The sequence below is a fragment of the Ceratotherium simum genome, chromosome 13, assembly GCF_057802395.1.
Source record: "Ceratotherium simum simum isolate JZ-2026a chromosome 13, ASM5780239v1, whole genome shotgun sequence".
Taxonomy (NCBI): Eukaryota; Metazoa; Chordata; class Mammalia; order Perissodactyla; family Rhinocerotidae; genus Ceratotherium; species Ceratotherium simum.
This window is the reverse complement of record NC_141912.1, coordinates 20,346,693-20,363,570: the sequence shown is the minus strand read 5'-3', so window position 1 is coordinate 20,363,570 and position 16,878 is coordinate 20,346,693. Positions and strand designations below refer to the sequence as shown.

The following is a 16,878-nucleotide window of genomic DNA, read 5'->3' as shown; positions in this document are numbered from 1 at the left end:
ACGTCTGAGTCCCCATTGAGAGAAGTCGGCTGAATCCCAAGGACGGCATTCCAGGGCACTGAAAAGAATTCTTTCAGTACACACCCACTGTGTGACTTGGTTCAGACAAGATTTCTCCCCACCTCACTGAAGGAGACAGGAGTGGAAAGGAAAGGAGAGCAGAATTCACTTTGTTGACAGGGACCCAGGCAGACAAGTAAAAATTGTTAACATTCAAAGTGCTTCGCATACAACAAGAACTGCTCTAAAATTTCCCCATATTACCTCCAGTAGATTCTAAGTTCTTAAGGACTAAAGTGTCATCTAATATGTTTTACCTCTCATAGAGCCTAGGACAATGCCTTAAATACAGTAGATAACTTGCAATGAAAAAGAATTCTAGGACATCAGTTCCAAAGGGTATGAGTAGTTCCTGCGGTTAACAGAGCTTCACATAAATTAATACCACCACACTCTCGTTTTGTGATCACTCTTCCTTTCATCTCTCTCTCTCTCTGGTGGAGACAAAGTGTCTAGTCCCGGGTATGGGCACATTTTATATCTATCAATGGAATAAACAAATGGAGAGTAAGCCATCCTCAAGGAAACTACATATTTTACACATTTATCCCTTTTATTTTCTGTTTCCTCCACCAGGAAGTTGCGTCTACTCACTGCCATTACCAACATGCCTACGATAATGCTTAGGAAAGAAGAGGTAACAGATATTTATTTAATTTGTGTTATCAAATGAATGAATTAAATGCTAAGTGAAAACAGAGTATTATGCTAGGTCTTGGAAATAGAAGGAATATAAATACATCATCCTACCAGGTAGAAAACAGCTCTCACTCTCATCATTGCTAAATATGGATATGATGAGGGCTGAACTGAAAGCTGAAACTTTTCTGCTAGAAAAAAAATGTCTTTTCAATGATATTAACACTTCATAAATGCCCAATCATATGTATTTTGCAATGAATGCTCATTCCAATCCTGTATGCAGAACCATCCTTAGTTCTACGCAAGAGAAGCCTCTACCCCGGCATGCCCAGGAGTCCATGGCCAAAGGCACATGCCCATCAGGAGCCCAAAATCCCCTCCTGGGTCATGTTCCAGGAACCAGGACGCTCAAGTTCCCAGTTCAAACAGCCCAAGCTCACTTACGAGGCCTGTGCTGATTTGTCCCCCCGATACTCTCCCAAGGGCGACCCACACTCCTCAATAGGTTACCCCGAGGCCCACAGGATGGGGTGGACGGAGCACGGACATGGAGACTCAGCTGTCCACAGGCATGCGCAGTAGGTCCATGCTGCTGCTTACGCGACCAGGTCAGGCATGGAACTCGGAAGAATTTGGAAATTCAAACCTGGCCCACAAGGTTGTTATAAAGGTGTATTGGTCAGAATAGGAGAATTTCTGAAAATATTTTGACAGTTTTTTAGTTTAATTTATAACTTCTAAATATTTAGATATATGATATGTGGACCTGCGTTCACCTGCCAGCACCGGGCACCACAATGAAATGAAGGGAAACGGAGGCTCAGCACAGTTAACCAACTTGCCTACAGGCACAAGGTCAGTAACTGGAAGAGCCAGGACTCAAATCCAGTTCCTTCATCATCTCAGTGTCACTCCCCGAGCAAAGCCCCGCCCCTCAACTCCACCACTTCAAAGCAATTGTGTGTGTGCTCTCTCCTGTCACTATTACAGCCACCCCCCCCCACCCCCGAGGCTCCCAAGAGGTGAGGCCACAGGTCCAGGAACACACTGCCCATCCTCTCTCCTAACATCCTGGGCTTTCTCCTCCACACTACAGGAGCCAAACGCAGGCAATTTTAAGTCCAAATGGTCGCTCTACGGGTGTGGGCTTGTAGCTACCTGTAGTGTAGAGAGAATCCGTGCTAGAGGTAAGCAAGCAGTGACACATGCCTTAGGAACCTCACAGGATGCAGCCTGAGGCTTCTGAACATACATCTTTTTACAACTCCAAACCCAGAAGTGCATTAGTGTTCTTGCAAAACAGGCTGTGCAGCAGTTTAGAAAGCCCACATATAATACCTTCATAAGACCTGTACTTACAGAGATCCTTTCATCCAAGAAATTCAAAGTACTTTACAAGCTCAGAGCCATTCATCTACACACTCCAGGGAGGTATGCAGGCAGCCAGGGTGATACTCATTGACGAAGAAACTGAGGCTGACAGCCTTAAGCACCCTTCTTTACAACAGTCTGTGCTTTCTGAAAATGAATGGCTTTAAACATCCACAGAAACATGCCACTGCAATGGGGGGGACAAAAAGATGTGCACTATTTTTATAGAAATTAAAATGAATGTAAGAAAATTAAATACTATGTCACAAAAACATATGCCTTTAGTTCTCTCAACCAACAGGGCCATCGAAAACTTATGCTCAATCCACCGCAAATTAAATTAATTATCATTAAATTTGAGATACTATTACCTTTCAAAATGAAAATTCCATAATCACAAATTTTAAGACTGGAATTTCAATTTTTTTCCCCCATACAGAATCAGGCTTTCACACCTTTGGCCAAAAAGCACTTAGCAAAGGTGATTAGCATATTCTCTCTAGTCTAGATGGAATCAACTTCAAGCCTAGGAGATTAGCTTCATTTGCTTTATAGTGGGAGGTAAATGGCCCCAGGGAAGTATGTCTGAGAATAATGGAGGAAGAGTCCTTTTAAAAATAAGGAAGATTAGGAGTTCAGAAAGAATAAAACACATAAAGTAGCCATTGTAGTTACCTTAATATAATCAAAACAAAAAATTTGTGTTGAAAACATTATCTGAAAGTTATGTTCATAACAATAACCAACACTTAGTGAGTGCTTACTGTATGCTAACCATTGCTCTTGGTGCTTATAAGTAACCTATTTCACAGATGTGGAAACTGAGGCTCAGAAAAATTAATAGATACCGTCTCAAAGAGGTTACAGCGGAGTTAGAAAAATCATTCATTCATTCATGCAATAAGCCGAACTACATAGAATCAGAAATATGAAAACTTATATAAATTTCTCCTAGGGAATTCACCATCTAATGGAAGAATGCATAAGTAAAACAAATTTCAAATAGGCATGTACAAGGCACAAGGACAATGCAAGAGAAGCTGAACTGAGGGACTGGGGCAGCAAATAAAGACTTTGCAGAGAGGACGTCTATTTCAACAGGCAGATATAAGAAGAAAGAGATTTTAGACTGATGAGAATGGCTTACACAAATGAACCAAGACATAAGAAAACCTAATCTGGGTCACTTGGGTTGTCCAGCATGGCTAGAGAGAAGGAGGATATACAAGAAGATTTAGTAAAGGTAATCTTGGGCTGGATAGGAAGGGATAGATAGGAACTGGATATTAAGAGTTAATTACTTTACAGTTACGTATATCTTATCTCCCCCAACAAGATATAAGTCTCCTTGAGGAAAAAACCTCCCCTGGATTCTAGTGGAGTGGTTTATTGCTGATATTGTTTAATCTAAAAGATTGACTGTGGGGCCAGCACGGTGGTATAGTGGTTAAGTTCCACGCGCTCCGCTTTGGCGGACTAGGTTCGAGGGTTCGGATCCTGCGAGCAGACCTACACCACTCGTCAAGCCATGCTGTGGTGGGAACTCACATACAAAATAGAAGGGGATGCTCACAGATGTTAGCTCAGGGCCACTCTTCCTCGCCAAAAGAAAAAAAAAAAAAAAGACTGACTGCTATTATTTTCTCATCACTATCATCAGAGCTACCACTTCGATAATGGCTTACAGGTACCACTATTAGTTCTTTACTTATATTCACTTATTTAAGCCTTAAACAAACCCAGTGAGGTTAATTCTATTACTACCACCATTTTCCAAACCAAACTGAAGCAGAGTGATGCGCCCAGAACAAACACCTGCTAAATGGCACTTTATGGAATTCACACCCCAACACATACCCCAAACTGAAGTGCAGAACTGTTACTAGTGACTTCTTTCTCCGTAATTGCCAATACTCTTCCCTCCTATCCCATGCATCCTCACCACCACGAGCAAATGTCATGGACTCCCCAGGAGATGAATGATAAGTTCATGAACAACATCTTCTCAGCCATCACATAGTACCTATATCACTTTCCTCCTCGCCTGCTCAGTCCCATCCAGTGACATCTGCCAATGAGAACCAATGTCATAGGTGCTGATGCCCAAGGTACTAATTTAACTGATATTAATTAATCATCATTGTTAAAACCAACAATGTCACCTCCCACAGTTGCCCAAGCCACTCAATCTTGTTGCTGCCAACCCCATTCCTAACAGAGTTACTGGTGTCACTTCACATATTCAATGTGGCACACAGATTTTGATAAATCAGTTCTCCTGAGTCTTGGCTTTCATTTTTAACAGTCAAATCTCCCTAGGTTTCCAACATGATTCCAGGAGTTCAAATGGAAGGTAATCCAAGTGACCATCAGCATGCTCTTCCTGGAATCCTCCTCACCTCCATTAACACATTTTGAAGTTGGGTTTTCATAACTGTTCCTCCATTCAATTGCAAGCTCCACTGGACAAGCACAAGAGGTAAATTTTCATAATTCAGGTTATACGTAGTAGGCTAGTAGGCACTTAACACTTCACTCATTCATTAAACAGGTTAATTTCTAACTCCACCATAAACTCCTTGAGACTGTACATGTCTCTATTCTGTTCACTTCTGTTCCTCATTTCCTTGTCTGTAAAATGAGTTAATAATACCACCAACTCCATAGGGTTGCTGTGACGACCTGTAAAGCCCTGAGAATGGTGAATGGCACACAATAAGCACTCAATTACCATTAGTTGTTATCCATGAACATTATTCTCAGAAATATATACTTAACATACACTTATTGCTTTGATTGTATAAGACATCAGCAATGGCTGTTGTCCTTTGGATCTCTCTCGTCTAATTCAACTAAGTCTTCCCACAGAACAAGGTCTTTCCCAGAGGTTCCTCAAACAATGATGAAAAGAGACTCCAGGAAACCAACACACCAGCCCTCCAGACGTGCCCAGACAAGTGTGAATTTAAGAATATGAGTGAGCACAGATAAGGCCAAAGCCATAATACCAATTACAACTAAAAGTCATGTTTTCCACATGAATTTAAAACTATCCATCAAAAAAGAAAAGATACACATAGACCCATGGATGGGCGATGCTTCTGAATGATAATATAAAGTATACAACTGACCAAAGAGCTCTCCTACTGACCTGATAAATGGCTGAAAAGGAATCATGGCAACATGCCTTGCATTTTGGTTGACACAGCGACATAAACCCGACTAATATCAGATGGTGTAACGTCATCCCTGGATGGGAGCCAGAGGTTTCACTAGCAATCTCTGCTGTTATCAGATCTGGAAAGTGTTTCACTTGCTTTCTCTTCTAGCAAAACAAAAGGTAGCAGAGACCAAAAGAGGCAAGAAGGTGGAACCAGAAATTGTCCAGACTCCAATACCCTAAATTACCTGATGACGAATCAATATTCCTTGTTACATGGTTTTAATAGAAGGTAAACTACTAAAAAACGTCTGATCTTCGTCATGCTTTTAATTCTTCCTTTTCTCATATCGGAGAAAGAATATTCCTGCTTCCTGACCAAAGTGTATCCCTTTACTACTAAACCCTATCTGCTTGCTCTATCTTCATACCCTTTTTCATTCGCTCCTCAGTCAGTCCACTTCAATCCATTAACCATGACAGAGCCCAGCACCCTATTATATACCTCCCTCCCAGTATGCCTTAATGGAAAAGCCAAAACTGCACTGATTTTAGGCATTGTCCTGACACTCGCTGGCTGAATGATCTTGGTCAAATTTCTTCACCTCTCTGGGCCTCAGTTGCTGCACCTATAAAATGAAGTTGATCTCTGCAGCCCAGTCACCACCAAAATTCTCACCAAATCATTAGCCCACAGGTTTTCAAATGTGCAGAGAAACAAAGCATCATTGGGAGGCCAGACAGCTCTTTTACCATATGTGTGAAAGAGCTCTGTGAAAATACATGTTCTTGAGGGTGGGGGCCGCCTAGGGAAACAATTAAGACAACTGAATATGGGGGAAAAAACACTTCATCTTATCCCCTAAGTGGAACTGAAAAGTGTGAGCGTCCACAGCACAAAGGAGAATAGTTGGCAGGGAACCTAGCGGTGTGAAGTACACCTGAAATCTTCCCTCTCCACTGGTGCAGAGTTTTTTCACCTGAAATCTTCCCTCTCCACTGGTGCAGAGTTTTTTTTTTTTATCTGGTGTAACTGGAAAAGCAGAACTAGGCAGAGAGGATATTTTTAAGGAATACAACAGTTTATTAGGTACAATAAATTATAGGCAATCAATAAATAATATTTCAATTGAATTCAATGTCTTTCTACTGGTTCTCTTTAGGAAAGATCAGAATGTTCCACTCTGCTCTCTACTCCTCGTTCTGTGAATGTTCCACGTGTCAGTACACAAATTTAGAAGCTCAGAACAGCAGAGGCCATAATTATGACTACATAGCACTGAAGAATTTAATCAGTTAATGTTCTAGGATCTACCCATCAAACATTGACAGCTCACAATCAATGTAAGAAGTTACTTTGTAAATTGGATGTTTTTCCCCCTTGGATTTGAGATCTAGAAGCCTGCATTGCTTGACTTCCCTGGAAAATTTCCAGATTTGCACTTGAGTTTCAACTTTGTAGATTGAGCTTTGTTTCTTAAAGACAATAGTGAATGGTTTTGCTACTGGCTATTAAAATCTGCTTTTAAGAATAATTTAGGTATTCTTTGCAAAGAGGCTTCTGTTATTTCCATCATGTTATTTTATTTTCAATTTTTCCTCTTCCTTCTCCATTTTAAATCCCCTATCTCAGGGGTGCACCTAAGTGCTCAGGTAATATACATACAAATGCTTCAACAGACAGATGGGTAAGTACCATCTCACGGCGCCCATACTTCTTAGTGAAAAAAGGACCCAAAACAGAATGCAGTAATTCCATCCCCTCAAGTGCTGTAATAATCCCTGCAGGGGGTAGTTCTGAACTAAAACTGCAGCACAATGGATGTATAAATTAAGGCTACCAATAACACTTGACAATACAACGGAGTAAGTATTCTAATATTCCCATTTCTAATACATACATTACATAAAGCCAGAAGAATTACTTTAAAACCAGTAGCAAAGTAAAACTTAAGCCGTTTTTGCCAAGTCAGTGCTATATTCTCATTTTTTTCCCAATATATGATTTCCATGCAACTGAATGTATCCTCCAGGAGTGTGAACCTCCAAATAGACAGACTTGCTTAAGCTTTGTAGGTTAGTCTCTATAAGCACAGGATACCTGAAAGCTTATTAATGACTAACATTTAGGTAATCTTTACTAAAGTGCTAATCACAATTGGATAGTTCTCATTAAATCCAATAAATTACTATTATTAATAATATTAAATTATCCCCATTTTATAGCTAAGGAAATGAAGGCTGAGGGAGGTTAAATAATTTGCCTGAGGTCACATTGCTAGTAAGTGGTAGAAGCAGGATTTGAACCTGGGAACTCTGGCTTCAGAGCCCAAGCACTTAGCTACTCTACAATATCACCCTGTAGTGTTACCAGTAGTAACACTGAGTCTTTAATTTTAAAGGGGCAAAGGATAACTCACCTACTATTTGCCCTAGAAAACATCTTATTATAAGGCCAGACTAACATGGGTCCAATTCAGAGAGATTTGGCTACAGAAATGCCTAGAGGACGTGAACTGGTAGATTACTTTGCCTATGAGACATTCTCCCTGCACAAAGTCCAGAACCAGGGTTACAACGAGGGCCCCTCTGAATTATGGGGATCAGTGAGAGCCCATGGCTGTCTACCCACCAGTCCACCTGCTTTCAGTTATCTGGAGATACTACGCCTCCTGAACTGTTCACATACCAAGAAATGTCAAGGCTATCAATATTTACATCACATGAACCTGAAGGTCAGTTCAAAAGGGTACCAGTTATTTATGGGAAAGTTTTAGTCCCATAGGGCAGATGGGAGAAAAGAAAGAGCTTGGAACCATTCCCATTTTATCTCCATGATCTCTAATATAAGGAGTCTACTGCCAACCACTAAGACACTCCTAAGTGAAAGGTAAAACTGGTATTTTTAACATAAAAATATCACTTGTGGTATTTAATTTTCATGAATCTAATGTCACCAACAAAACAAGCCAGAAGATCCCATCACATTAAGTAGTGCCTGAAACTTCTAAATAATAAGCAATTCCAAAGCAATGATATACCTTCATTTTAGGATGATATTTGTTCTAAATGCTGTATCTGGCATTTCTAAAAAACATGAAAATAAAAGCACAGAAGCCTCGGGCCGGCCCTGTGGCTTGGTGGTTAAGTGCGCGCGCTGCGATGCTGGTGGCCTGGGTTCGGATCCCGGGTGCGCATCGAGGCACCACTTCTCTGTTCATCCTGGGGCCGGGTCCCACGTGCAGCGACTGGAAGGATGTGCAGCTGCGACACGCGGCTATCCGCTGGGGCTTTGGGGGGAAAATAAAATAAATAAAATCTTTAAAAAATAAAAAAATAAAAAAAAAAATAATAAAAGCACAGAAGCCTGTATCCAGAGCTAGTGGTGATGACACAAACCATTTGAACGTTACCAAATGTCTCATTTGGGTCTTCCTATATTTGCCTGCAATACAAAACAAAAAAATCACTACACAAAGCCCTTTCCAAGGCCAGTTAAACCCACTTGCTACACACACACATACACACACAGAGTTGGGAAAGAAACTCTTTATCTACCCAATGCCCCATTTCATCACCTCAAAACTGGAATAAAGTACCTATAAACGAAAATGAAAAATTCTAAGAAACATAGGCTAGTAGCTTTTGGTAAGCTCCAGAAAAAAATGTTGCTGAATTTGTCATTATACTCCTAACACTCAATAATACCTTGACCTTATAAAAAGATCCTGGGTTCTATAATTAGGCCACTAAGTTTCTTTGATGTCCCAACAACACAAAAATGTCAAGAAACAAAAAGCATGAGGAAAGAGGTATAAAATTTAACAGAGTACCTACATGATTTAAGGAATATTGACGCACTAACCTTTTTCATGGAAATCTCCTTGAAAAACTAAATCAGAAAAATTGTGAAGCCTCTACTGCTTGCAATAAAGAGGTATGTCCAGGCAGTATCAAAAGTTGTCTTCTCCCAGCTGAAATCTTCTGAGTTTGATCTTCCTGTTTTGACTAGAGGTCTCCTGACGAAGGGCCTGCGGTGTTATAAATTATCCCATTACTCACTTTCCTCAGCTATCCCCGCTGGAGCAGGAAGGAAGTAAATCTTGGAGTCCTGCACTTACATCCCTTAATCATACACACGCATACCCCCCAAGGCAGTAAATCACCATCTTTCACTGTGTCACCATGATTCACACCTGAAACAGAGCAGAGAAGACAGGTACTCAGAAATGCCATGCCTAAGGAACGGTATCTTCATACATAAAAATACTACTACTTAGGTACACCAGTGTTGTTTCTTCTCAAATAGACACCACACTAGCGAGTATATCATTCTAATTAAGAGTTGTCAACCATATTAAAGGCAAACTTTATAGAGCACAGCTTTCCAAAGAGAACATTTCAGGACTCAGTTCCCTTTCTAAGCTCTGTTAAAACCAAACATCTATATCACATTAACCCACTTGGGCATGACTTTAATTAGTGGAATTGGTCCTATTATTAGGCTGACTTCCCTCTCAAACTCGGCAGGGCAGAAACAGGACCCATCATATGTTTTAAGATGCTACCTAATTCTATAAAAGATCTCATTTAACTGTATACAGAAGTAGTTAAGAATGAAAATATACCGTCAATCCTAAAGAAAACTATTAGAGGTTACCTCATTTTCTAAGATTATGTATCCATTTATTTACTACAACTTGAACAGAAAGAGGAAAAGACATTTGCAGTAGTCAAAGAGACTTCCTTTATTTTGACTAAAAAAACGCAAACTGTTTTCAGATTTATGTGAATTTTATAAGTTTGGGTGGGTTTTCCTATGCAATACACAACTGCATTGCTTCCCTTTATTTGCCCTGTCGGGGAAAGGCAGTAACAGAAGCGCATGCTCAATACTTTTAAGCACATTAAAACTTTATTAGCTGAGGAGATAAGGACCAACACCTCCCTCTTGCCAAGCAGAAGCCAACAGGCAACAGAACAAGGCCACATGATAGAAAACACCTCCTGAAGATTTTACTCAACTTTTTTGTTGAGTTTGCACCACTATTATCAGTTGCCCTTCACAACTGCCAGCGTGTTTCATCAAATTTGAAATCAGCTCAGTATCAGTATGATAACAAGTACAATGGTCTCTCAGCTCCTAGATTTGAGATTGATGAGTGAATGCTAATAAGTGCTCTGTCTGCAAGATTTATTTTTTATATTTGACTCTCTGACTTTAATTTTATTTCATTCAAAAGTTTGGAACTAAATCTCACATAGGGGGAAGAAATGTATTATGACACTCCTTCATCAAGAACCAGACCGGGCTGACAGACTGTTTCTTTAAGTGCTTTTCAGCAAAATGGCTGCCTCAAGGATTAGGCTCTGAAATGGCTGAGAATAGGGATTTGTAGGACAAAGAATGACACATATTTTTGACAGCAGTGAATACATACATAGGATAAAGGCATTTTTTAAATAAAAACCATTGTGGTACATTTAAAAAAGAGTAATGTAATTGAAAATAGATTTTTTTTTTTAAAGAATGAACTCAATGCTACCAGACTTTTAAGGTTGTTTTATTTTTTATTGATTTTAAAGGGCTTTCTAATAAGATTATATGCCCTACATTGTAGGGCCAAAAGCTCTTTGACTGCATATAAATGAATTGTGGTCTGCTCACTTTCAACAAAGGATTCACTTATCCAGACTCCATTAACATTATATTAAGACAAAAGCATCTCCTTTGAGTTTTTGGTTGTGCTGTAGAAAAACACCAATAATAATGCCTTAGCCTGAACCGTATATGCATACAAAAATACACTTTCCCCAATTAACCAATATTAAAGTACATGAATACAATATATTACTAAACAAAAGGAGTACATCTTTATGAACATTCCACTACAAAACACAAATTCTTGGGGTTACTTCAACATTACTAGTACCGGGAATTACTTTTTGAATGACAGATTTTTTTTTTTTTTAATCACACTTGTGTTACGTTTTACGTCCAGTTTTAAAACCGTGCAAATGGAAGAAAACCAATCTTTGTAAATATTCCCCTATCATCAGGTTCAGGAGAGGGTTATTTCTAGACTTAAAGAACAATGGAATATAAACCACAGATGCTGGTGCCTGTCAGATATGAAGTGCCCACAGATTAACCCACAGCAAACTATCCCTGCATTGCATTCCAGGGTCACTTAAATACGATTGCAAGGAAGACTCCTTTTAGCTAAAAATGTAGATGTCAGGCAGCTGCATGTCAGACTTTAAAAATGACCTTTGGAAAATCTCATGGGCTTATGCTATCCTAAAACAGCAAATACTGACATTTTTTTTAATGTAATACCAGTAAACCACATTCAAGGTCAGAAAAAGTCTACTTGGCCACCTGAATAACTCTGCCATATTTGGTATCCAAAATTAAAAGGGAGAGATTTAAAAGTAGTAGTTAAATGCTAGATTTCGATATAAAAACTTAAAATTGGGGCAGGGCATAAGCCAAAATAAGGACAACTCATTTAATGGCATTTAGTCAGCTCACTTGTGAAACATACACTGATTCACACACACCATCAAAAAATAGTACTCAAGGGCCGGCCCCGTGGCTTGGTGGTTAAGTGAGCGCGCTCCACTGCTGGCGACCCGGGTTCGGATCCCGGGCTCGCACCGACGCGCTGCTTCTCCGGCCATGCTGAGGCCGCGTCCCACATACAGCAACTAGAAGGATGTGCAGCTATGACACACAACTATCTACTGGGGCTTTGGGGGGAAAAAATAAATAAAAATAAAATCTTTAAAAAAAAAAAAAAATAGTACTCAAGTTAACCAAGAATGGCTAATGTCAAAATCAGACACGTATACTGAGCTATTACGTATGTTTGAAACCATCACAAAATTGTAAGGCCTGCCTCAAGTAGTCTAAGAGATAACTGAATATCATTAACATAGTAAAATATATGAAGAGACATGTATAGCGAGGAGTGCACTCAGCAAAACGTCACTAAATTATATCCTTAAATCTGGTTTTGCCTTTAAAATGCACCCCCATCAGACACACGTTCACCCACCGCACTGAACACAACCAGAAAGGAGCTCAGAGCCTGCAACCAAAATGACGGCCCAGGAGTTTGTGGGTTCTATAAATGGTGGTTTGAGATTTGGGTTCTGTTTCTCTATATAAATAAAATATCCATGGAAATGTTCTCCTGACACTATGGAGTCACAGAAAAGAAGATTCATGGACCAAGTGGTTTACCAATTTCTTTTGATCAAAAGCAGTTAGAGGACCAACTAGGTCTGAAGTCCCTTCTACCTGCCACTTGATTATTTGTAGTGCAATATAAAGCTGGTTCTATTGATTTACCAGGAAATGCTTCCCATATCACGTTCAGCACTGAAGAATGAGCCATACGTATTCAACTACAATTAGACAGCAACAATCCTCCAAAGCATAAAACCATCTTTCTAACATCAACATTTTAAATGGGAAGTTGGGAAAGGGGTAGGAGGAAAACTGTACAGATACCAAAAGGACTGGTGTCATGGAGGAGCAGAGGAGGAACTGGATTCTTTCCATTACCCCGAGGGTATCACTTAGGTTCAATTAAGCTCCAACTGCACAACAAGTACAAGTCGAAATGTTTTGTACTCCAGCTACCAATATGAATAGACTTTACAAGCTGAAGAGAACCTCTTCTGAAAATTATCATGGTTTACTGATGAGTACTTTCTATCAATGTCCCCCCAAAAAAATTTAAGCCCACTACTGATGTTGTAAATGACTCAAGAATTACACAGGGAAGCATAAATACGTCTCTAGATCTCTGGTTGGATAACAAGGAGCTCTTGGAGCTGAAACGTTCACAGAGGCAATTGGTTATCCTAATGCCTTAAGTCTGTGAGTCTTACAGCTGACATTTCCCAACCTAGGACAATAACAGATTAGAAGACCAGGAGGGACATTTCTATTCTTAAGGACATAACCAGCAGCTGCTGTCTTCATTTGAAATACTTGGCTCATGCAAACTTGTTTATGCATTTGGTGTATTCATATAATTTGCCAATTTGCTAGGCTTGACACCAAGAAGACGGCTGAACATTTGCTGTTGTCCATTTGTTGACTCACACAAACTCAAGGCCTAAATGCCACATAAAGAGAATCTGACCAGCTGGGAGGAGACCAAGTACCTGATGAAGGAGATCAAACTAAGTCTTGTCCTGATTTTTCTCTGGAAAAAATCAAAAAGGAAATAATATTTTCTAATAATTCGAATAACCCTTTTATTTGTCCTTTCTTCTTATAGAAGCTAGATTTATTCTTAGCATGTTTCAACAAATGGTCACAATCACTACTCAAAAATCAGGCAATTTAAGTAAAATAGCCTTAGGTATTTAGACACAAATGAATGCCAGCTAAATAAACAATTAACCTGAGAACACAAACACACAGCCAATCTCATTCATCCTAGCAAGTCACTGGGCCAAGTCTTTCTTGCCAGTGAGAAGCACAGCTTGAGGGGTTTTATTTACCTTTTCTCACCCCAAGAGACAACAACAAATCATACATATACCAACTCATAAAAAATATCTTTAGAACAAGACCAATTTTCCAGTCTTTTCCAGTTTTAATACTTAACGAAAATCTCTAAAACTGAGTAATAGAAAACTCTGCATTTTAAAAAATATTCTTACTACATTTAATGTATTTAAGTATGGCCAGAACCACAAATGTGGCTCACTAAGTACATACCTACAAGATTTCTGGAGCAGCAAGAGGCCCTACTACTGCCAAACAATCTCTTCCTGTGCTGCTTGTCCGAATATCCAAATTCCCACCATTGCTTAGCGTCTTTAGGTATCAAATCCCCTTAATAAAATACCTAGCTATACGGCAAATATCGAATCATTATGTTATATACCTGAAACTAATATTACATCAATTATATCTCAAAAAATTAATTTTAAAGAAACCTAGCTATTAACTCCTTAGCATAAATTTGTTTCACATAGGGATCTAGTGACTAAGACCCAAAGGGCGTAATCAGTTGAACAGGTAAACAGCAGCAGGAGTGGGGAGGGGAGGAAAAGTTCCATTTAGGGAGAAAAGCTTACAACTAGTGTAGACTGGGCCAACAAAGGCAGTAGGAAGATTCAAGAAATAAGTCCAGGGAAAGCCTATCACAATAGATAGAATTTTAGTCCGTTTTGAAGTGAAAAATGTTGAGACTTGGCTTCCAGTATCAGATGGTATCTCAAGATTTATTTTCTCATAATCTGCACCATTAGTCAGGAAAAAACCAACATACATTTGCTGAAGAAAAAGAGCAAAGTCTCGCCTCCTCGTCTTGCTTGGAATTCTGCCCTCTCTTCCCCTATGCCCAGGCTACTTTGTCTAGAACCACTGACACTGTCTTCTTCCTACTTGCTCTCTTTTCTTCCATTCTTTCATAAAATTCCAGGACTAAGAATTAAAATCCTCTACCTAAGTAAAGGCAGGCAAAATCTTTTTAAATCTCCATTCACCAAAAATGTTTATATCGAGGGAAAGTGTTGCTCTGTTTACTCGGAGAGCACAGAGACATTTCAGCAAGGAAAAAAATCCTGGTCTACTGATTCTGAGTCTAGGCTTCACCCCCCCAGGACTAGTTGTTTCTCACAATTACTATTCTGAAAAAGTCACTTCTATTTAGGTTTCAGGCCAACATTTCAAAGCCTACCAAAACATTAAAATATTACCTTTTTGAGTGGGATGACATCCAATCAGAACTGGAAGATTAAGTTGCACATGAGTTCAACCAGAGCAGGCCGCGATCTTATGGCATGTCTACAAAGCATTTAACCTTTGATATTAAAATTACAGAATCCTGGGCAGTAGATCAGCAGAATCCTGCCCAATTTCACATGAGAAGCCTAAGTAATGTCCTGAAGTTTACGTTTCTGTGCTCAGTGGTCAAGCAAGCTCTCCTGAAGAGGAGTCCCCAGTGCTCACACGAAGCAATTTCCCTTCAGCACAGAGCGCTCCGTTTTCCCCAGAGAACGGGACAAAAACTCTGATGAGGCTGAGTTCTGGCACACTTGGAGCAGCAATGCCCAACAGCCTTTACATAATTCAGCAGACTGTCACTTCTTTACACATCTAATGCTACATCTAAAGGAAACAAGGTCTGGGTAAAACACAAGTTCACTAGACCTGGGACGCGACATAGGGTAGAAGACAACCAGGGAAGGGGACCTGAAGGTGTGGCAGGAAACCCTCAGCAACTAGGGTGGAAGAAGGAGAGTATGGGGGGCATTCTCATCAAATTTAAATGGGGCAGGAAAGTGGGGAGACAGCAGGTCATAAAGTCAGCATCTAGTTAGGGGAATAAACAGCCATTATGGCCATTAAATAGGCCATAGAAAACGTTGATTTTTACTTTTTTTCTACTCTTCCCCCCTTTCTTCTTCCTTTTTACCCCAAGACAACTGGCCCAATCTACTTTGCTCACAGTTCCCCATTAGCTTATTCAACATCAAGCCACTTAAGAAAAATCTAAGATAACAGACTCACAAAATCTCGACAAAGTTGAAGAGTAAATTTTGACATGACCATTGTCCCTGGGATTGCCATACTCCCTGGTAGATGAGCTACGTTCAGGCCTAAAGCAACTCCTAGAACATCAACTCTATCTCGCTAATAGGACTCTCTACCTTTGATCAGACAAAGAACTCCCTTCTCTGGACATTGTCAGGGTATATATTCTTATAGTCTTTTTTCCCCTACCGGTTTAAAACAGCCACATTTTTATAAGTTCTGTGAAGATAACCACAAGACACAGCCTCAATTTTTTCTCTTCTTCTTATGTCATTTCCTAGGGGGAAAAGGAATAAGACTTAAATAGGACAGAGGCTGGAGACCACCAGGAAGTAACTAGGCATACCCCACTCCCAGCTGGTGGAGGGACACAAGATTTGCAGTTAACTCTACATCAGGACTTCTGTAATGTCCTCTTCACCTATCTAGAAGGCACCTTTTTATCACTGCTCTTCACAACACAAGAAAAAGTAAATTAGTAAAGAAAAATGTTTTTACAGCCCAACACGATGGAAGACACAGCTGAGTATCTCTAGGAACCTAAGTTTAAAAAAGGAAGTGAAGACAGGCCCTTCCCTTCTCTACTAGAAAATAATACAAGCAGCCCACCACTCTTGGGAGTTGTACTTCTTAAATTCTAAAGGAAAAATGCTTTTCCATCTGTGTTCTGCTTCCTTTCATCAGTGGTCTTCTGGATTTCTCATGCCAGCCACCCCACCTCCCTTGCATGATCCATTCTTGCACCTGGCCTTGGACCAGGTTTGACTCACACACGGAGCAGAAAAAAAAGAGTGAACGTCACTTGTTTAAAAATGAGAAATAGATATCTGTACCCCCATGATCATAGCAGCCTTATTCACAATAACAAAAAGGTGGAAGCATCCCAAATATCCATCAACAGATGAATGTGTAAATATAATCTGGTATATCCATACAATAGAATATTATTCAGCCCTCAAAACTGAAGGAAATTCTGACACATGCAACAACCGGGATGAACTTTGAAGACATTATGGTAAGTGAAATAAGCCAGTTACAAAAAGCTAACTACTGCATCATTCCACCGATATGAGGTATC

General features: G+C 39.8%; 1 long non-coding RNA gene across 10 annotated transcripts in view; it reads right to left on the bottom strand.

Moving 5' to 3' along the window:
* The window catches only part of LOC147915384 (uncharacterized), a 388,885-nt gene that overhangs the window by 201,199 nt on the left and 170,808 nt on the right, over positions 1 to 16,878 (bottom strand). For 9 of the 10 annotated variants that reach the window (XR_015553987.1, XR_015553980.1, XR_015553983.1 and 6 more), the window contains exon 2: positions 9,099 to 9,429. This is a non-coding gene — a long non-coding RNA (uncharacterized LOC147915384). The remainder of the gene's footprint in view (positions 1 to 9,098; positions 9,430 to 16,878) is intronic. The other variant, XR_015553982.1, reaches the window with a different exon arrangement.